General features: G+C 42.0%; 1 protein-coding gene across 3 annotated transcripts in view; it reads left to right on the top strand.

Moving 5' to 3' along the window:
• The window catches only part of PKIG (cAMP-dependent protein kinase inhibitor gamma), an 81956-nt gene that overhangs the window by 40163 nt on the left and 18368 nt on the right, over positions 1-23425 (top strand). For 2 of the 3 annotated variants that reach the window (XM_045529168.1, XM_045529166.1), the window contains one exon: positions 11333-11402. The gene's annotated coding sequence lies outside the window, so the exon portion shown is untranslated. Of the gene's footprint in view, positions 1-1333; positions 1564-11332; positions 11403-23425 lie in introns of those variants that run through there. The other variant, XM_045529167.1, reaches the window with a different exon arrangement.

The following is a 23425-nucleotide window of genomic DNA, read 5'->3' as shown; positions in this document are numbered from 1 at the left end:
TGTCACTTAACCTCTCTGTTTCATTTTCTTATTCAGGAAAGAGAGAGTAATGTAGCCTCTGGGTACCTAATTCTCCTAAGGGTGTTATGAGAATCAAATATTATATGCAACAATGAGAGCTAACTTCTGTGCAATACTTAATATATGCCAGAAGTAATTTAAATTCCCTTGCATGTGTTATTTAATTCTCAAAATTTTAAAATGGAGGCACTAGTATCCCATTTTACAGATAAAAAACTGAGGTTTAGAGAAATTAAGTCACCTAGGACTCAGATCCAGATGCCTGGCTTCCAAATAATGTTCCTAATCACTCTGCATGTCACATGGCTTCCCATTATACACAAAAGTAGAGAGTTTATGGCATTGTCATCAAGCACTCTACAAACATTAAGAGATTATCTCTCATAACCAAGGCTGTTCTGTGTTAGTCCCTAAGGACGCTTACATTCCCTTATTTATCTTATCTAGTAGTTTACGCTGCCTCTTTTCATGTCTCTCAGGACTTGTTCAGTGAATTCTTTTGTTTTGTTTTTTCCCCAGAGAAACAGTTCAGCTCCTTCATAAAGGGGGCTAAAGGAGTCCAGCTGAGCCTGGCGTCCTGGGCAGTGGCCTCTGACTGCTCCAGGGCTCTTCCCTCCCTCAAGTGTGTAGTTGGTTTTAAGGTGGTAAAATGCCTTATAAAGCATTTGTTGATAAGCTCCTCAGTCACTGAGTTTCAGGAGTGGAAAGCACCAAAGCCATCATTTTATTGATGGGGAAACTGAGGTCCAGAGAGGGAGATGACTTGGTTGAGGCCATTCATCTAGTTGGAGGCCTGACCAAGTCCAGATCCCAGTTCCCCAGGCAACAGACCAGTGCTGTTTCCAAGCCTTTCCCGTGGGCATGCGTCATCTCTCCTACACGAAGGACAAACTGACGTGCTGTGCCCAGGATGTACCTAGGAAACTTTATGGAGAAATTAAACAACTTGGAAAATTGGGCAGGAAGAAAGAGATGGAGGTGGGGTGGGGTGAAGATCTCCACCCTGACTAGTATATGATACACTAAAGACATGAATTAAAACATAGCAAAGCAAAGCAGATGGCCTGCAGTGGGCAGTAACTAAGAAGCAAGGGAATTTACCCTGGGAGCCCTGGCTGAGTGAGTGATAGGAAGCCTTTTGTCACTAAGGCTGCAGGGTTGAAAATTGAAGGAAGGATGTTAGGCAAATGTGACGGGCCTGGGATGCAGTTACAGCCCCTTGGCTTATTGTCCAAAGGAAACAGATCTCTCCCGTGGACAGAGAGGTGGAAACTGAGCGAGTGAGTTGAGTGGTTGACATCATCAGGCTGAGCATTGGATTACAACAAATGGGGACTTACTTGGCCTGAGACGTGGGAAACACCCACTAAAACCTCGAAGTGCTTTTCATTTTTAGAAGACACGGTGGGGAGAGAGAGAGAGAGGGTAAGAGAGAATCCTGCCTGCACCCAGGTCTGCACTGCTAATCTTGAATCCTGGTTTCTTAAATTCTACTTCCACTTCTGACTGAGGACCACTGGACTTTGAGGAAACTTCGCGGTTGTAAGTAGAACTTGATTCTCCTTCCCTGCCCCCCACCTCCGGGGAGAAGCAGAGCGTGGAGGCTGAGCTCTCTGGAGAGCTTGCTTTCCAGGCTGTTGGTCACAAAGTGTCTATTTTTATATTATGCTATATGTGAGCTTGCTCTGAAAATTATGGCTTTGTCTGAAACTGCCTAGGGCTGGACTCAGAGCCTCAAATCTCACAGATGGGCTCCATTCAAATGCTGTTTTACTTTTCTACCCAGAGAACTTTGGCAGAGTATCCAGAGCTTTAAAGGCAGCAACTTGCCCCAAATATAGGTGAAGAAATAAATTTTCTCCTAGAAATTGGTGTTTGTAAAACCTTTGTTTTTTTTCTGATTACAAAGGTGGTACAAAAAATTTTAAACATTCTAGAAAGAAATGTCTCTGAAAGTGAAAATTCCCTGTAATCTTCCCCTCACAAATAGAAGATTGGTGAGTTAAATATCATCTACAGATATGGTTGGATTTCATGAAGTTAACACATATAAACCCAATGCTGCAGTAGCTGTGTGGCAAACTCGAAGATGGAAAGAAGGGTTGGAAATCTTTAACTTGGGGTTTGTGATCCTTTTATTGCTTCCTTTTCAAAATGTGCTGTTTATGCCTAGATATATTCTAGATATAAACAGAACATGTAAGTCCTTAGGTGTTTTATTTGTTGGTATCTGTTTTCAGGGTTTTAAACTGAGCAAGCTACCCTGTGTAGAGAGGAAGGGAGGGGGCCGTTGTTGCCACCACATCCCTTACTGGTTGGTCTCTGAGCTGAGGGTTCTCAGATGGCTTGCAGTGTGCGGGGACCCACCTCCCTGGTAGCAGGTTAAATATATTTGAAAAGTCAAAATTAAAGGAAAAATTTCAGCTTTAAAAACCAAAAAGCCAGTCGAATGATCACCCAAGGAAACCGTGCTGCCTTGGGCAAGTGTTTCTCACTCTCTGGGCCTCAGTTTCCTCATTTATGTGTAAATGAGGGCACAAAAGTAGATGATCTCTGTATTTCCAAATTCAGCTTGGAATGAATTGTCCATTTTCTTTGCTCTTTGTGGCAGACCCTTACGGCTTTCAGAGCTAAGTGCCCTAGGTTTTTAGTATTCTAGAGTGGCTAAAACCTGGTGTCTGTAGGGCAATTAAAAGAGGACATAAAACAGGCAACATTAAGTTACTTCTAAGTTTTTATGGGTTTTTTTTTTAATGTTTGTTATTCTTGAAGAAAGAAAGTGTGAGTAGGGTGTATGAGTGTGTGACATGTGTATTCACAAATGTGTACTTGGGGAGAGAGAGAAAAAAAGAATTGACATATTGAGCACCTCTTAAGTGCTAGGCCCTATGTTATGCTCAATCCTTTATGTAACACTAGATGGTCAGTAATATCATTCCCTACCCCATTGACTGAGGGTAAACATCCACTGTATGTTCCCATATTATCCTTAACTCCTCCTTAGTGTTTACCTGAACTGTATTTACATAATTATTGGAATAACTTCAATTCCCTGTGTCTTCACTAGACCACGTGTGCCCTCTCTGGGTGTCTACTATGCCCCATTGCATAGTAGAAAGCCTGGCACGTACGTACAAAGGAGACACAGCTTACTTAGTTTTAACTTAAATACTTAATCCCTAGTTTGGCAAGAGAGAAGGAGAAAAGGAGGGGTAAAAATCCCTTTATTTGCCCCCCTTTCTTGTTCTTTTAGCCTAGACACATGGTCCACTACTGCAGGGAAAGGATGGCCACAAAGTGCAAAGAAGAGCAAAAGTAGTCAGATCTTGAATTTCGAGTTTCCAAAGTTCTACTTCTTGACAAATTAAGGGCTTTTTATCTTTAAGGGAATCAGAGACTGTAATCCTCAGGGAGATGCTTTATTTAGAAACTATTTGTTTGAATTAAGATCCTGGTTAACAGGAGGGTCCTCAAAGCCCCCTGGTGTATCTTAAAGCTGCAGTCTTCCCCAGCAGCAAAGCACATTGAAGGTGGGCATGGGCAGTGGGAATGCCAGGGCCATCTCCTCTGCCTTACCCCAGGGTCTTGAGACTTTGGATAATCAAAACAGGCATTCCTTTTCCTAAGATGGTGGTGAAGAGGTAATGTTCTGGAAGAAGGTACCTGGACTTTCTGGTCCCTGCCAGGAGGCAGGGAATGGAAATGTGGTAAAATGCGTCACACCCCTCAATCCAGGCCTGCATGTACCAGATGAGGGTGGCTTTATTGTCTATTTTTTGTTTTGTTTTGTTTAAATAGAGACAGGGTCTTTCTCTGTCCACCAGGCTGGAGTGCAGTACCATGATTATAGTTCACTGCAGCCTTGTACTCCTGAGCTTAAGCAATCCTCCCATCTTAGCCTTCCAAGTAGCTAGGACTACAGGTGTGCACCACCGCGCCCAGCTAATTTTTAAATTTTCTGTAGAGACAGTCTCACTGTGTTGCCCAGGCTGGTCTCGAACTCTGGTCCTCAAGTGATCCTCTCACTTCTGCCTTCCTAAAGTGGTGGAATTCCAGGTGTGAGCCACTGCGCCCAGCCTCTAGTTTCTTATTTTGTATGTCAATGTCAGCACTGTTGTCAGTGAGCTTTTCCTGATCTACCCCACCTCAGCTGCCCCAGCAGTAAGTTTAGGGCATCTTGGGAGTGGAGGTAGGTTGTGGAAGAGACTACCGTGTCCAGAGCACTTACTCAGCTTTTGTGACTTCCTGCAATACATGTCACACACAGTACTGGGCACGGTGAATGTGCTGACTTCTTTTTTAATCTTCACAGCAATGATATGAGGCAGAGATTATCTCCATTTTATGCATGAGAGAGGCACAGAGAGGTTAAGTGAATTGCCCAAGGTCTCATAGCTGGCAAGTGATAGAGCGGGTGTTCCTAATGAGAACTGGCTCTCCTTGAAGCCCTTGGACTTTATACCACACTGTACTGCCTTTTCCATATCACTTCCCTGGATCTCAGTTTCCCCATCTGTTAAATGAGGAGGATTGAACTACAGTCAGAAGTCAGAGTAATGGCTTTATGTCTAATTTGAATGCCTTTAGGAGGAGTGTGTTCTCCAGTTCATTATCATCTGTGCCACTCCTCTGCCCAGGCTATTGTGCTCTCTGGTCTCCTGCCTGGCTGCTGGCCTCTGGACATTTTTGACCCTGGGACTGGTTGGTGTCAACAGTCTCTGTCAGTTTAGAAAATCTAGGGTTCAATGAGAAGTCAGCAAGGATAGCAGGTAAGAGCTCTGCCCTCACCACCTCCCAGCTGAGAGATCCTAGTGAGGTCACCTCACTTCACATAAAATGGGGGTCATAGTTTTACCTACCTCAGAGGGGTACCCTGGGGGTGAAATGGGATAAGGCTCATAAAGCACTTCGTTGGTATAAAAATACATGCTCAGGATTAGCTGTTTTAAAATTCCAGAGAGAGAATTTCAACCAGTGCATAGGCATCTGCCCCCTCAGTCAGAGGGTGGCACTTGCGTGAGGACCCTCAGGTCATCTCTGTACTCATCAATTTTGAAACCCCTGTGATGGACCTTAGAGCTGCCATGTTGGCTCTTCAAACCAAGCCTCAGCATTATTTCCTGTTCTCCAGTCAAGTGATGCTGAACTTCAAATCAGCCAGCTAGTGCTGAGGCCAAAAGCAGAAGTGGGGGCAATTCTCCTGGGACCAGAGGACTCTGGCCCAGCCACTTAAGGAAGAAGCTGGGTAACAGGTGCTGTGTGTGACAGACAAGAAGCTGATTTCGCCCCATTAACTCTGCTGGGTGTTTTCATGAGAAGCTATTTCTAAGTGAAGACAGGTGGAAAATCTAAAGTTCTTGGAAACAGATTATTAATCGATTATTAATCATGAACCGAGGCTGAGCCCATTACCTCCTGGAAATCCTTCAGAAATGCCATATGCACCTTTGAGAACTGCTACTTCAAAGAATAGTTTCTTTGGAAGTTGCATTCAGCTGTGATGACTGATTCTGAATTGTGAATAAAGGAAGCCAGCATTTCCTAACTTGAAAAGAAGCCTCTTTAATCTTCCACAAATTACTGGCTTCAGTTTGGCTTTTCAGAACTGAATAATGGACCTTCAGGGAAATAAAGTAATGTCTTTTTATGTCCCAGGGACCTAGATCAGTTACTGTGTTTAGTACTTTACAGATGTGGTCTCTAACATTCAATAAATGTATATTGAGGACCCCCTAGTACTAAGCACTGGGCTAGAGGAACAGGGTGATTAGAGACACAGCGTCTGGCCTTGTGGAGTTCTCTGTGCATCAGAGAAGATAAGCAGGTGAATGAATAATTATAATGGCTTCTGAAAAGCACTATGAAAGAAGTATGCAAAAGTGCCACAGAATACCAGGCAGTGGATCAGCATCTAGTGGAGGTCCTGATCTTGAGCTGGGTTGACGACTCACTCCCATATTCTCCTCCGGTTCTTAACTCAGGGAGCTTTGCCAGCATTTGCATTAGAGAGCCACTGAGAGCGGCCCCCTGCTGAAGCACTCACTCCTGGCACCTTCCTATTCCCCAGGGCTTCAGAGGGATAAAGACAACACTTCCTCACTAACTGTAGGGCCCCACCTGAGAAGACTCTGAATCTGGAGTCCCAAGATGTAGTAAGTGAAACATAGGGATAGGTGATTTTGTAGTCTAAAATTACCACTGAATTTTCCATTGGTTTGTTTTCATAATATTTATTGTGGGTTTGTTATTTTTTCCTGATTGCAATATTAGAACATGTTCAAGGAAAGGAAATCTAGATAGTGCAGAAAACCATACCTAAATAAATCACTAAGTGATTTGACTTCTGTGGTTTTTAAATAAGAACTTGTCTCCCTTGCCCCTCACCCACAAACACCACTGCATTTCAAGTTTAGCTCTAATTTTAATTTCTCCCCAGGCAGTCTCATGTTCGTTTGCATATCTCAAAGGTGCTTTGGTTCCATGCTACAGTCACTGAGTAGGAGAAACTACTATCTGCAATTGGTTAGAGGCTGCAGCCTTCATTGGTGTTTTCATGTGTGTGTGCATGAATTCACATACAGTTAAGAACGCTTTATGTGTCAGACATTCTGCAAGGTGCTGTGGGAAGTATCAAGGTAAATAAGACTTTTAAGTTGCTCACAGTCTGATAGGAAAGAAGACTCAGGTAACTAACACATGTGGTAATGTACCCCAAGACAGGTGCAGAGTCCTGTGGAAAGCCCGATCAAGTGGAGGAGCAGTAGTATTTGAGCCAAGCCTTCAATAAATTTTTTATGTATTCAGCCAGTATTTATTGAACACCTAATATCTGCCAGGCCCTGGGCAAGGTGATAGGTAGATAGTAAGACAGGCTTGGCTGGATGTGGTGGCTCACACCTGTAATCCTAGTACTCTGGAAGGCCGAGGTGGGAGGATTGCTTGAGCTCAGGAGTTCAAGACCAGCCTGAGCAAGAGCGAGACCCCATCTCCAAAAAAAATAGAAAAGCTAACCGGGCATGGTGACACATGCCTGTAGTCCCAGCTACTCGGAAGTTGAGGCAGAAGGATGGCTTGAGCCCAGGAGTCTGAGTTTGCAGTGAGCTGTGATGATGGTACTACACTCTACCTGGGGTGACAGAGTCTCTAAATAAATAAGTAGGAAAGAAAGAAAAAGGCATGGCCTGTACCCATATGAAGTTTACAAGGACAAATAGTGGTGTTAGGAAGTCAGTAAGCAGGGGGAGTGAAAGGGATGGAGAGTGTGGCTTCCTTGAAGAGGTGGTATTTAAACCAGGATGAGTCAGTTATGCCAAGAGCTCAGGGGGGAGAGGGAGAAAAGAGGGGTGCTGTGGAGTGGAACAGTATAATCCAGCCAGGGAGAAGTGCATATGTGAGAGGACCGAGGCAGGAAAGCATGCAGCCGAGAACTTGAAAGGAGGCCAGTGTGGCCAAAGCACAGGGGGCGAGAGGAAAGAAATTGGTGAAGGTCAGGAGGCAGGGGCCTGAGGATGTGGGCCTTTGTGGGTGACAGTGATCTTTGCTATGTGGAGAACGGATTGGAAGGAAAGAGTGGAGCGGAGTGAGGAGGCTGCCATAAAATGTGCTTTGTAAAATGTGAAGTCCTGTAGAAATATGAGGTATCATTATTATTAACAATGAAATAAAATAAAAGTTAAAAGGAAAGCATTCTACCAGGTGAGAGTGGAATGTACCTTTCAGATAATTAAAGTGGCAAATTCAGCAACCTGTTATGAATACCATTCAGCTGCTTTTTCTCTTTCATTTCATCATTCTGCTACTTTCTCTTTCCATCAAAATGATTTGCAAAACATCCCCATTTCAGTTACCCAGATTCCAGGCCCATGTGATACAGAGGCCAAAGCATCTGCTTGGAAACCAAGAGAGCCCTGTGGGCAGGGATGCTGCTGTCTGCAGGGCTCCGCTCCCCAGCGATGGTGCCCTCCCAGGAGTGTCTGGAGTTAGGTTTGGAGGAGGGAGGGAACCAAGGGCACCGACCTCTGTAGGCCTGCTTTTGGATTTTGAAGGGGAGACTTTTTTTTCTTAAGTAAAGGTGTTTTCCCCTTTTTGTAAATGCTTAAGAAATAAAGTATACTTTTTCCCCCCATAAAGCCTTTCTCTTTTTTTAATTTGGCTTCCAACTATCAAAACAATAGGGGAAGACCTATTCGATTTTGATCAAAAAAACAAAGTGACAATAAATGCAACTTACTATCCCATATAAAGATAAATGGATAGTGTGTAACATAGTTTACCATTGTTCTCTCTCTGCTCTGATGTATTTCTTTGTTTTTATTATATTTATTTTTCCCTTAAGTAATAGGCATGCTCCTTGTCACTAAGTAAACAATTAAAAAACGTATAAAGAAAAAGTTGCAATCTTTCTCCTTACTCCCCATTTCCATCCTTCTGCGATAACCAGTGTTATGAGTTTGGTATATATCCTTCCATACCTTTCTCCAACCAAATGAATATAAAGCTTGAGTGTATATGTGGTTATTTGTTTTGTCAAAAGTGGTACCAAATTTTGTTCATTCCTCTGCAGTTTATTTTTCCCACTAAATAATACATCATGGGTAGTTATAGATCTAATTCACTCTTTTTAAATGACTCAGGCCTATAGAGCTAGAAGTACCACAGTATATGGTCAACCATTTCTCTTTTGACATATTTGAGTTATCTGTTTTTTTTCCACAAAAATATTGTTGCATCAAATATATTTATGTGTACATATCCTTTACTGGTGCTTTTGTTTCAATAGGTTACACTTTCAAAAATAATATTGCTGGGTCAAAGGGTATTTGTATTTAACATTTTAACAGATAATACTATCCTACTTTACAAAGAGTTGGAGTAATTTACGTTCTTCCCAGCAATATACAAGTACTTCCATTTCCTTAAATCTTTACCAATAATTAGATATGCTCTTCCTTCTTCCCTTTTACTTCTCTTGTCCCCCTTACCTCCCCTTCCTCTCTCTATATTATTTTATTTTGTGGCCAAGCTAATGAGGGGAAGTGGTGTCTTATAGTTGCTTAGTTTGTATTTTCTTTACTACTAGTGAGATTAAACATTGTTTCATGTTAATTGGCCATTTCATTTTCCTCTTCTGTAAATTTCCTTCACCTATTTTTCTTGAGTTGTTTGGTTTTATCTCAACAAGTTCTAGGAGCTTTTTGTATATTAAGGATTACATAATATGCTATAAATATTTTTCCTAATCTATCACTTTGTTTTTATTATTAAATATTTATTGCAAAATATATCTATTTTCTATTTTTCTCTTTATAGTGTCTGGATTTCTTGCCTTTTTTAGGAATAACTTCCATACTTTAGAGTTACATAAATATTTTCCTAAATGTTCTTCTTAAATTTTTATTGTTTGAATTAACTTAATCCAGAACCTTTAATCCTTTTGGAATATATGTTTATATGTAGTAAGAGGTAGCTTTCTCCTACTTATGTAAGCACCACTTCTTCTTTTTTTTTTTTTTTTAGCACTACTTCTTAAACCATCTTTTTCCTCTTCTATTGAAATCCTACCTTTTTTAAATAAAGAAGTTCCTTTATTTACTTGTATCTATTTCTGCACTTTCTAATCTAGTCCACAAACCTATTTGTCTAGTCTTCTGTTAATACCATATCTTTTTAATATATCTTCATAGTAAATTTTAATTATCTCATAAGACAAATCCCCTAATTTTCATAATTTTTTACTATTTCTTGGCCAATTTTCTCAGATATTATTCCATATAAACTTTAAAGTAATTTTATCCATTCCCTCTCCTGAAAAAAACTATTGATATGCTTATTGAAATTTAATTAAAATTATGTAGTAATTGAAGGATTGAAATTTTTTGATAATTAGGCTTTTTTATCCAAGAACATGCTAACTGGTTTGACACTTAATGCATTCTATTTCTATTTTTTGTTGTTTTTGCCTTTAAAATTTTAATTTGCATCATGGATATATTGGCTAAAGTAAAACATTTCTATGTTTATCCTGAATAATCAAGGAATTTAAAAGTTTTAATTCTGATCTCTCTTCTGTCCTTAATATTATTATTATCATCAAATATTGTCAAATTTGTTTTTCTCTCTCATTGGCTTTGTTTTTGTCAATCGGTACTTTATTTTTTGAGACAGAATATCACTCTGTTGCCCTGGGTAGAGTGCAGTGTCATCATCATAAATCACTGTAACCTCAAACTCCTGGGCTCACAGTGATCCTCCTGCCTCAGCCTCCCTAGTAGCTGGGACTACAGGCACGTTCCACCATGCCCGGCTAATTTTTTTTTCTATTTTTAGTAGACACATGGGGTCTTGCTCTTGCTCAGGCTGGTCTCGAACTCCTGAGCTCAAGCAAACCTTCCACCTTGGCCTCCCAGAATGCTAGGATTACAGGCATGAGCCACCACTCCTCGTTCTCAGTCAATACTTTAAATTTACCAATGTGCTTACTAATTCCTTTGCTTACTGCTGATTCTAAAATCTCATTTGTTTTATGTGTCAGTTTCCTTGCTTGGAGAATGTTCTTGGAGTCTGTGAATGATAAACTTGCTTAGGCTTTGTTTGAAAATATCTTTTGCCCTCACTCTTGATATTTTAGCTGGATATAGAATTTTGCATAGACAGAATGTATAATGATTCTGAAAGTTATACATGCCTCTTTAAAAGTTGTCAATCAAAACAGAAATAGATAATGTACAAAGTTGAAAGTCTTTCATTCCTTTCCTCACAACCTCTCTGAGTCATACAGAGAACCACTGTTTGTAGTTTGTTTTTTTCTGTGTATACTTTAAAAATTTTAAACGGTAAACTCTGTATACTTTTGAACATGTGTATGTACACAGATGCTTTCCTTTTTTCTAAGTATAAATACTCATGTTCATATTTTTTATGAAAAAGTGATAATGTATGCAATTTTACAATATACTCTTTAACAATCAAGCATGTATATTTTTCCATGTCAGTACAATGAAATCTCTCTCATTCTTTGAAATAACTATATAGTTTCTCATTGTATTGATAGACCATAATTTAATTCTTATTCTATTAACAGACATTTAAGTCATTTCCCTCTTTATTTTGCTACTATATGTTTCACTGAGTGTCCTTTTACTTATGTAAATATATGTATTGTACAAATTCCTGGACATTTGGCTAACCGTAATGGATGTACACATTTAATATGTTAATAGATATTATTAACTTGCCTTTCCAAAAGATTGTTTCAGTTTACAACCCCAGAGTATCTCTGCCTCTAACTTTTGTTTTTCTTTTGGTTCCTTAGAATATCCACACTGATTAGTGAACAGTGGAAAATCTGAAGAGATGCAAGCAGGAAAAAGAAATTAAACCAGGTGAGTAGTCATGCTGTTCATACCATGCTACCAGAGCATCACAGATTTTTGCCTAAATACCTGTATTTATGCTTGAAGAAAGAAAATAAGTAGGTTTTACATGAAATTAAAGACAAAAGAGTACTTGTGCAAAGCTTCTAGAACTATTATTAATATTTACTTAAACTGTGTGCCAGACATTATGATAAGCACTTAAATACTTCTTAATCTCATTTAGTTTAATCTTATGAGGTACATATATATTATCCCCACTTTATAGATCAGGAAACTGAGGCTCAAAAAGGTGGAACCACTTGCCCGTGGTAACACAGTTAGGAAGAAGTAGAAGAGCCAGAGTGCACAGGGCTTGCCATTCTGCTGATACTCTTTCTGCAGATGTTTCAGATAGTGTGGAAGCCACAGAGAAATTAAGGGACAGCTCTTCTGTTCCTTATATCTTGAAAATTCTGTGCAGAGCCCTCACATAACTAACACATGATCTGGAACTGAATTCTGGGACCAGCATGCCCATTTAGTATTTCCCCTCAGTCCTTTTCTTCAAGTGCCTTAAAAAGGGCTGCTACCTTTCCACCAGCTGGGCACACTGCGTGGCAGCCAGGAGTGTGCCTGCTCGTCTCCCAGGCTGTTTTCCTTCTGACCTCAGCAAGGAGGGCAGGCCATGCGTGCAGGGGCAGCACGTAGTTATTCCTCAAGAAGGCTGCCACCTGCTCTGGCCTGGCACAGACACCAAAGACATTCCCCATCTTCTGGCTGAGGAAAACTCCTTGGAGAGGAGCCAGTGAAGCAAGCAGAGAGTAGAAAGTGAGAAAGAATCTTGCCTGGCTGAACAAGATCTCTAAGGCCCAGGACTGGAAAGGGTTGAAGCAGTGTCCACACCAAGCCATTTAAAGAATCTTCCTAGTATAATAGAATCAATATTGTCAAAATGTCCCTACTACCCAAAGCGATGTACAGATGTAATGCCATCTCTATCAAAATTCCAATAGCTTTTTTCACAGAAATAGAAAAAAATCCTAAAATTCATATGGAACCATGAAAGATCTCAAATAACTAAGGCAATCTTGAGCAAGAAGGGTAACAAAGTTGGAGGCATCATACCACTTGATTTCAAATTATATCACAAAGCTATGGTAATCAAAACATATGGTACTAGCATAAAAAAAAGACATATAGACCAATGGAATAGAATATAAAGGCCAGAAATAAACCCACACGTGTACAGTGAGCTAACCTTTGACAAAGGTGCCAAGAGTACATGATGGGGAAAGGATAGTCACTTCAATAAATGGAAAAACTTGATATACACATGCAAAAAATGAAATAGGATTCTCATCTTATACTATACATAAAAACCAACTGTAAATGGATTAAAGATTTAAATGTAAGGCCTAGAACCTTAAAACTCCCAGAAGAAAAGATAGGGAAAAAACTCCACGATGTTGGGCTTTGGCAGTGATTGTTTAGACGTTAGCCCAAAAGCACAGGCAACAAAAGCAAAGAAACAGAATAAAACAAGTAGACTACATTAAACTAAAAACTTTCTGCTGGATGACTGGATAAAGAAAATGTGATACACCATGGAATACTACTCAGCCATAAAAAAGAATGAAATCATGTCTTTTGTGGCAAGATGGATGGAACTGGACACCATTGTCTTAAGTGAAATATTAAATAATTCCGAAACAGAAAATCAAGTACCACATGTGCTCACTTATAAGTGGGAGCTAAATAATGTGTACACATCAACATAGAATGGAATAATAGATAGTGGAGACTCAGAAGGGTGAGAGGGTAGGAGGGGGGTGAGGGATGGAAAATTACTTAATGGGTACAGTGTACACTGTTCAGATGATGGTTACACTATCAGCCCAGACTTCACAACTGTATACTATACTCATGTAACAGAACTGCACTTGTATCCCCTAAATCTATAAAAATAAATAAGTTTCTGCATAACAAAGAAAATAATGAAAAGACAACTTACGGGAGGGGAGAAAATATTTGCAAATCATACATCAAATAAAGGGTTAATATTCAAAATATATAAGGAACACATATAACTCAATAGCAAAAAAACCAAGTAACCCAATTAAAAAGTGGACGAAGGACCTGAATAGATACTTTTTCAAGACATACAAATGGCCAACAGGTTTATGAAAAGGTGCTCAACATAACTAATCATCAGAAAAATACAAATCAAAACCACAATGAGATATCATCTTGCACATTAGAATGACTATTATAAAACAGTCAAGAGATACATGTTGACAAGGATATGGAGAAAGGGAACCCTTATACAGTAAGTCCTCACTTGATGTCGTTGATTGGTTCTTGGAAACTGGGATTTTAAGTGAAACTACATATAACGAAACCAACTTTACCAGAGCTAATTGATAGAAAGAAGAGTTAATTCCTATGGTATATTTCTGGCCACAGAAACATCACCAAACTTCTAAATGAAGGCCAAAACACTTCTAACATTAAACATTGAAAGAAATGTGAATTATACATTTAAGAAAGATTAATAAAAAGTATGACAATTATTTATACAGTCATTCCACTTCAAGGTCATAGGTGGCCAGGGCCTATCCTGACAGCTCAGGGAACAAGGCAGGAACCCACCCTGGACAGGACACCATTCTATCACAGCGTACACTCACAGACACACCCTCCCACACTCACTCACACTGGAACAATTTGGATGTGCCTGTGAACCTAACGTGCACATGTTTGAGACATGGGAGGAAACTGGAGTGCCCAGAGAAAACCCATGAAGACATAGGAGAACATGCAGACTTCACACAGACAGTGGCCTCAGCTGAGAATCAATTTATTTTTCTCATCAGTGTTGAAATGAAATGACATTAGTGAAATGTTGAATGAAACAGCATTGAACGAAAGGACGTTATTCAACGACTTGTGCACATTGTTGGTAGGAATGTAAACTGGTATGACCATTATGAAAAACAGTATAGAGGTTCCTCAAAAAAGTAAAACTAGAACTACAATGTGATCTAACGATCCCACTACTGGGGATATATTCAAAGGAAATAAAATCACTGTTTTGGAGAGATACCTGCACTCCCATGTTCATTGCAGCATTATTCACAGTAGCCAAAATCTGGAAACAACAAACCTAAGTGTCCATTGACAGATGAATGGAAAAAGAAAATGTGGGGGGTGTGTATACACACACACACACACACACACACACACACACACACACAACACTCACAATTGAATATTATTCAGCCTTTTAAAAGAATAAAATCCTGCCATTTGCAACAACATGGATGAACCTGGAGGACATTATGCTAAGGGAAATAAGCCAGACACAGAAAGACAAATACTGTGTATGATCTCACTTATGTGGAATCTAAAAAAGTTGAACTCAGAGTAGAAGGGTGGTTACCAGAAGTTGGGTAGGGGAAATGGGAAGATATTGGTCAAAGGATACAAATTTGCAGTTATAAGATGAATAAATTCTGGAGCCTTAGTGTACAGCATGGTAACCATAGTTAACTATAATATATACTTGAAATTTGCTGAGAGAGTAGATCCCAAGTATTCTCACCACACACAAAAAATGATAACTGTCTGATGTGGTAGATATGTTAATTAGCTTGATTGTGGTAATCATGTCATGGTATATACATATATCAAAACATCACATTGTACACGTTGAATATATACAATTTTTATTTGTCAATTAAATGTTAGTAAAACTGAAAAAAAATAAAGAATCTGCCCCATTCACAGGAAGCCATCAGTCGAGCACTGAGCTCTTGTGTCAGCCCATAGAATATGGTTCATACTTTTATAGCTTATAAATAAATGAGTGCTCTTATGCCGAGCACTGGGCTAAACCTTTTAAATCCAGGGTCTTATTAGCTCCTGTTATTATTCATGTTTTATCAAGGAGGAAACTGAGGCTCTTGGAAATTACGTTTGGCCAGTGTGCCAAAGCTGAAAAGTGGCTTAACCAAGATTTCACTGTTGCTTTTTTTTTTTTTTAGCTCTATATCTTTTATTTTTTAAACTACACCAAAATGACCTTTGGATTTTAGCTTCACTTTTCTGATAACGGTAACTACCCTACCGCCTTTTATTGATTATCTCACCATGTGAACCAGGCATTATACATCTATTATTTCTAATCCTAATACCACTTTGCAAGGAAAGTATTATTGTTCCCATTTCACAGATGAAGAACTTGAAGTTCAGAGAGGTTTGGAATCTTGCCTAACTAAGTGGTGGAGCCAGGATTAGAACCCAAGTTTTATCTGAGACAAGAGTGAGCTCTCAGCTCTCCTGTACTTCCTCCATTCCTTACTTTTTCAGGTTCTTAGGAGGAAAGGACTCAAAAAAATTATGCTTGAATTTCCTTTAACCTCACAACAGAACAACTCTAAGAGTTGGGGATTGGTATCTCTATTTTACAAGAGAAGAAACTGAGGCTCAGGGATGTTAAGTGATTTGCTCAGCACCATATGGCTAGTAATTCATGGAGCCACAATTCAGCCTCCGATCCATAGTGTACTGGCCTCCCCCGTTCCCACCCTTCTTATCCCCCTTTCAGCTCTATCTCCTTGCAGTTATGCCAGAATCTCCAGCCTTTATTTCTCTAAGTCCTGGTAGTCCTGGGAGTTTGGGGGATTTCCAGCTCCCTTGAATTCCTTCTTAGGACTTACTGTGCCTCCAGCTCCTCTCCTAAGATTCCTCTTCTCATCTGGAGGAAGCTGCCTTGAGGTTGGAGCTCCTTGACTGCTTATCAGCAAGGCTTCTGGGCCTTGCCCTACTGCAGCTTCCCAAGCCACCAGGCTTGTGTCCTGTTCTGACTCAGGGCCCCTGGGAATCCCCTGGATGCAGATGTTTGCAGTGACTAGGATGCAGCAGTCAGCTCTCAGCACTGTTTTTCTGGCCAAGGCCAGTTTAGGCGGCCAAGCCTCCAGAGAGCCTTCTGTCCCCAACTGCTGTGGGAGCATCGAGGTCCAGAACCTCAGAGCCTTGAGAAGGCTGGGGTTATGTGACTTCTAGAGCTCAGGTTTTTAACCAGGGGTTTATGGGTAGGTGTTAGGGATTAAAGAGGCCTGTGTAATCATAGGTATGGTCTCACACACACACATACACACACACACACACTCAAAATATACTTTTCTGGGCAAAGTTTCGATAGCTTTCCTCAGATTCTCAAATGAGACTGTGACCTTTGAGGTTTAAGAACCACTGGTCTAGAGAGAACCCAAAGTGTTGTGGGCCACTGTGTCCCCTTGGGCACCAGTTTCTCAGATGTCAGAATCTTGGGAGACTACACCAGGCCTTAAGGTGTTTCTGTTTAGGGGTGAACTGGGATACATTACCAAATATTGCTGAAACTCACAGCTGTCCTGTAGGATGTCCCAAGTCCAGTCACAAAAATGCACACCCCCCAGCCTGTTTCATCTCACTAAACTCACCAAGTGTACTGAACACTACGTGGGTTTTCTGGTTTCCGAGTCCAGAGCTCAGGAGGGCTGCTATAGGCAGTTACACTGACAATAGCGAGAATAGTGTTGACAGCTGAAATTTAGTATGGTTTATCATTGCCAAGAGCAGCATTAAATGCTTTAGACTCGTTATCTTATTTAATCTTCACCGTGTGCCAATAAGGTTGACACTATTATTTTACATATGGAGAAACTGAGTCATGGAGAGCTTGAGTTATTCGCCAGAGATCACACAGCCAGTAAGTCAGTCAGACTCAAGGACGTGAGCTTCACCACTAAGATTTAAGATAAAAGTAAAGGATATTTTTAGATAAAAATAAATAAATAAAAATACGGGGCAGTTTTGTTTAAGGCAGACAGCCCTGTATATTGTGATAGTAAGAACATTGCTGTGTTACAGCTGATATGAAAATCTATGTTTATAGCAGTGATCTTAAATCAGGAAGAAAAGGCTAGTGAGTAATACATGAATGCATTAGTGCAATACACGAGGACAGTTTCTCTCCATTGTAATTCAGATAAGACTTTTTAAAAAAGCTTTATTGAGATAGAATTCACATGCCATACAGTTTGCCCATTTAAACTGTATGATTTAGTGACCTTCAGTATGTTCAGACTTGTGCATCCATCACCACAATCAATTTTAGAACATTTTTATTACCCCAAAAGAAACCCCGCATCCTTTAGCCACCACCCTCCCAGCCCCCAACCCCTCCCTGATACTTGGTTTTGAGTAACAGTGTGGGAATCTTGGTGCTCTGGCATGCGACATTCCCTGAGGAATAATTAGACAAATAAAATTGACTCTAATATATTTTATAAATGGCTTTATTAACAATGAAGCTACAAACACGTCTCTGATATGCCTGAATTTGGAGTTGACATAGGCAGGAGTGTTTTTCTAATTTCCACTTGTCAGGTCTCCTGTCCAGTAGGCTCTTCTCAGTGAGCAGCTGAAAAATGATGATGGTTTTGTGGAGCCACGTTTCTCCATTGGCGTCAGAACCAGTGGTAGTTCAGCACAGGATCTTCTTTCTGTCATCTGAATCCCTGGCTTGGTTTCTCTCTGTCTTGCTGCAGTTGTCAGTGTGAAGGGCACTCCTGTAGATACTGTCACTCTTTGAAATTCAAGAGACAGCATGCAGAGCGTCCTGTCAGGCACCTGGAGGGCTAGAGCTGTGTGCTCTCTTGAGCTGTTTCATGTTAGCAGATCTCTTGTGTGTCTCTCCTGACTCATTCATTCATTCATTCTTTTAGAAAACATTTATTAGGCACTATGCACCAGGCACTGTGCTAGGTGCCCAGAGAATCACTCTGAAAGCCTGTCATCCGGATCCTTACCGTGCATGGGCTTATTTGACCCTGGTGGGGATAGCCATTTCAGCTGAGAGAAGCCAGAGGAGCAGGGAGGTTGCTAATGGGACAGTTTTCTGCTATGGATGAGGCAGATGCAGTATCATCCACAGCAGGGCAAAGCCATCACCAGAATGCACCATCCTAAAGAATGGACACTGAATCAGGGATGAGAAAACGCAGTTGCAAGTGCTGATTCAGTCACTGACTGCTTGGAGGATTTTGGGTAATCCACGCCATTTCTCTGAGCCCTGGGCTGTCCTTTGTGAGGATTAAGTAATGCAGTGTCTCTAACTTTAGGATCATTGCTGAGAACAGTACGTACTTAGTAATCTTGAAGAATGACTGAAGGAATGAAGGAATATTCTGTAATTCTCAGTGCTAGAGCATAAGGTCAGATAACTAGGTGGTGACAGGTATAAATGAAGACAAAGGAGAATCTCTCTCTCTTCCCCTAGTCAGTCCCCTTCTGTGACCTTTAAGCTCACCTTTTCCCAGCCACACCCTCTGATTCCCTGAGCCAAAGAGGCACTGCCTTTTGAGGCCTTGGGACTAGGAGTCAGATAGTCCTGGGTTTGAATCCAGGCTCCAGTGCATCGTAGCTATGTGTAAAAGTGATTATACAGGGCTATTTTTGTTTTGTTTTATCATTGTTATTATTTATTTGGTTAGGAGCCAGGACTCAGATGGCTATCTTAATCACTGGCTTGAAAGTGTATATGTTTTTATTTTGTTTATTGGTTTCTTGGTCTGTTTATTAATTTATTCATGTGTTTATATCTATTGAGTATCTTCTATGTGTGAGGATCTGTGCTGTATGCTGGGGAGAGAGTGACAAACAAGACACTCAGGGTACCTTTCCTCTTGGGACCAGTCAGAAAGGCAGATAGTAAACAAATATATTAGCACCTGCACTGAGCCTGGCTCACAGGAGTCTTCAGTATGTATTTGTTGAATAAATTACAAGTGTAGTGATTATTGGGAAGCAGGAGTCAAGGTGCTGCAGGTGGCAAACAGGGAAACCTTGTCTCTTCAAGTGGATCAGGGAAGGGGAAGAGACGCTTAGGCTAAGGGGTCTATTTCCCGGGCCACTGGGAGTTACACAGGACAGTTGTGCTGGAGGCTGGCAGTCCCGTGAACGCTCAGTACTTAGAGGTGGGGTGGAGGTCTGGCACACTGAACCAGTGTTAATGTGGGCCAGAGTTACAGGTGACATCTACACTCTGCTCAAGTAGTGATGGTCCCTGGCTTGTAAACATGTTGCTCTTCCAGGCTCCAAGGAAGGCTATTGTTTAATTAGTATTACCTACGTGGGGTTTTCGGATTCAGAACCTTACTTCTGTCCAGAGACAGGAAGAATGGAAGGAGATCCTTCAGCCTGAGACAGGAGGTCCTCAACCCCTTCTGGCCCTGGCCTTGGGCACACAGTGCCGGTGCCTGTGGGCAGTGTTTGAAGACACTCCCTCACTGCCTCCCGGCCCCATTCCTCCTACACTAGGGAGAAGCCTCTGAAAATTGGTGTGGAAGGGACACATTAAAGTGTTCAATTGGAAATGCGAGTGAAAGGGTAAAACCCAAGTCAGAGCAAATTTCCAAGTCTGCCTTTGCAGTCCAAGACCTGGAAGGTCCCCAGGCACAGCCAATCCTGTCTCACCCCTCTCCTCCACTCACTGTTCCCAGCCCAGCAGCCTCCTTGTTACTCTTTGTGCACAGCAGGTGTGCCAGCCTCTTGCATGCTGTTCCCTCCGCCTGGTACACTTTCCCCAGGTGTGAGCCTGGCTCCTTCCTCACTTCCTTCAGGTTTCTGCACCAGTGTCACCTCTGTCAGAGAGACTTTCTGTCCTCTGTGTAGAAAAATCTCACTTCCCTGTCTTGCTCTACTTTAGCTTTTTCTCCATAGCACTTTTGCCATGTGATAGTTATTTTGTTTGTTAGTATGAGTCACTCTGCTAGAATGTAAGCTTCATGAGGACAGAGAGTCTGTTTTGCTCATTGCTGAATCCTCAGTGCCTGGTGAACAATACATATAAGGGCTATTATAAAGGAAGGGAGGAACTTCCTTAAAATTAGTGAATGTATATAAATGACTGGACTCCTGACCCCCCATTCCACCTTGTACATCTTTTTGCTGTAGCTCTTAACTACCAGGCCTTTTAAAGAGTTTTAAAGTTTTTGAAGATTTATATAGATAGAAGTGCTCCCTAAATTCTTTTCTGTCTTATGTGTGTGGCTGTGATGTTCCCATCAGGAAGCCGACAGGGCAGTGATCACCAGCTACAGAGCACATTCCCTGGCTCCCCCACCTGGGTCGTATTAGAATGCCCCAGGGCAGTGATCACCAGCTACAGAGCACATTCCCTGGCTCCCCCACCTGGGTGGTATTAGAATGCCCCAGGGGAAGCGAGGCGTATAGTTTGAAAGTGTCCCCCTCTCCACTACCACTGGTTAAGAATCATGAGTTTGAGTTATCTCCATAACCAGACCATGAACTTCCCTCAGGGGCAGGATGGTGTCTTACTGTTTTTGTATCCATGGCATCTGGTCCCAAGCCTGGTACACCTTGGGGCATCAGTAAAATTTTATTAAATGAGTGAATGAATATTACAGAGATAACATCTTGCTTCTTTTCATTCTCCACAGTGTATTTTGGTGATGCTTTTTATAGAATTCTAGAGGAACTGGAGAGGAAACCCAGAGCTGGAAGTGACATTAGAGATTGCTCTGGTTATCCACTGCTGCATGATGTATCACCCCCGATACTTAGTGGTTTAAAACAACAGCAATAATTTATTGTCTCTTGTGGTTGCTGTGGGTTAGGAATTTGGGAACAGCTTGCCTGGGAAATTCTGGCTTGGATCTCTCATGTAGTTGCAGTTAGTGACTGGAGCCAGAGCAGCTAAGGGCCAGCACAGCTAGAGGCTGGCTGGCTGCTTCTCTCTCCATGCTGTCTCAGGACCTCTCCATGTGGTCACTTCATGGGGCCTGTTTGGGCTTCCTTACATCATGGCTGCCTCAGCTTTCCTGCATGCAGCTCAAAGCTCCAAAGGCAAGTGTCCCAAGAGAGAACCAGGTGAAAGCTGTATAACCTTCTCTGCCCTCGTCTTGGAAGTCACACAACATCATTTCTGTTGCATTCTATTTGTTAGCAGTTTGTCACTAAGGCCAGCTAATTCAAGGGGGTTGAAATTAGACTCCATCTCCTGATAGGAGGAATGTCAAAGAATTTGCAGACATGTTTCAAAATCACCACAGAGATACCCAGTTCACCCCTTCAGTCTGCACTTGAGACTGCTGCGGTTTGAGGGGGAAGAACCTTGCCCAGAGGCCCCCAGCCTGGCATCAGCAGAGCTGGAGCACAGCCTGGCCCCTGGACTTTGGCAGGCCTGCTTGGAAGTGATCTCACTTTCCCTTCCTGCCCCTCCCTGCACGGTAGGATGGAGCCTGCCACTCTCTGGGAACCTTGCTTTGTAGCTGATCCCTCCCCAAGAGTAGATAATGCATGAACAGCAGGAGGGGACCCCCAGCATGCCTGGCCACCAAGCAGTAATCCAGCTGGACCTTTCTGCTTCCTGAAGACCTCCAGAGAGGCACCAGCTTTCATGGGTTGAAGACAGTTTGTGTCACATTTCCAATCACCAGCCCCAGCCCTTCATGAAGTAATAACACTGCCCTGCTGCAGGGTAGGATACAGCTGCTGAGGGGGAGAGAGTTTTAAATTTTATAGCCCAAAATAATTACTTTTACTATTGCTGTGAAGTTAGATACCAAAAAATAGAATCTGGGGTAGAACTCAGAGAATCAGCCCAACATTGCTGAAAAGATTCTGAAGATTTTTGTCTCCAGCTGAACATCCAGAAGAAAAGGTTGCTTAAGCTTGGATAAAATGCATCTGTGTGCATGTTTTAGCCAGCACTGTAGCATGCTTTCTTGGTACTTCCTTGCTTTCTTGCCCTTCCTTCAGAAATGCCTTATTATGAGGTTGGGGACAGGGGAGAAAGAAGGGTAGAAAAAGGAGTGGACACTTTTTAACAAACCCTTACTGTATGCCAGGCATGATGCTAATTCATTTCCATGCTTTACCTAATAGCACAGGCTCCATCCTGCTCCACACCCTCTGGGTATATGGCCTTGGACAAACTCCTTAACTTCTCTGAGCCTCAGTTGCCTCTTTTGTGCAATGGGATAATGATACTCTCTACTTCATAGAGTTACTATAAAATTAAATGAGATAATGCCTATAAGATGCTAGCACAGTCTGGCATGTAATAAGGACTCCATAAATGCTGGCTTTGATTAATCCCCACAACCACCATTTAAGACAGTTGTTAGCCCCTCATTTTATAGAAGAAGCGGTCGGGTAAGTTGCCCAGCACCATGTGGTGCAGGTGCAGGGGCAGAAGTCGAGACTCCAAAGCCCTTGCTGTGTCCACCACACCACATTACCCTCCAGGCAGCTCTGCCGGGGCCTTCCTGACATGCAGGAATGGGGGACAGAGGAACTCAGGAGGCTTCATGCCCTATAGGGGCCCCATGTCAGGTCCTAGAGGAGGAACCTTTGAAAAGCCAGGGCCAGGAAACCACGCAGCTCTGTAGAGAGCAGGGTGACAGAACACTGAAGGCAGAGGGAATAGTCTAGTAAAGGTTCTGAAGTCAGGAATTAAATGAGGTTTGAGGAATTAGGCCAGTGTGGCCAGAGCAAAATGGGCCAGGAAGAGAGTGGAAATAAGACAAAAGTTTGCAGAGGAAGCCAGGGCCAGATCACTGCAGGGCTTCAGGGGCTGGCAGAAGGAATTTGGATTTTGCTAGATGTGGAATGGGAAGGCATCAAAGGCTGGATGAAGCAGGGGAATGACGTGACCTAATTTCTGTTTTGAGAACATCACCCTGGCTGCTGTGTAGAAATAGACCTTGGGCTGTGGCAGGGGAGGGAAGCAGGATTGTGGCGAGGGACTCTGCCGGGGTTCCAGGGGAGGCATCATGGAGCCTGCGTGGTGCATGTGGAGGAGAGAGGCGAGCAGATTCAAGCTCTGTTTTGCAAGTAGAAAGGATAGGACATGGTGACAAATCGTATGTGGGTGGTGAAGGAGGAGGAGGCTCAGGGATGGGCAGCCTGGGCATGTGGTGCCTTCGCTGAGCCGGGGAAGGTTGGAGGGGAGGCTGGTGACTTGCTGTGTGCAGTTCAGA

The sequence above is a fragment of the Lemur catta genome, chromosome 17, assembly GCF_020740605.2.
Source record: "Lemur catta isolate mLemCat1 chromosome 17, mLemCat1.pri, whole genome shotgun sequence".
In the NCBI taxonomy this organism is placed as follows: domain Eukaryota; kingdom Metazoa; phylum Chordata; class Mammalia; order Primates; family Lemuridae; genus Lemur; species Lemur catta.
This window is presented reverse-complemented; position numbering and strand designations above follow the sequence as displayed.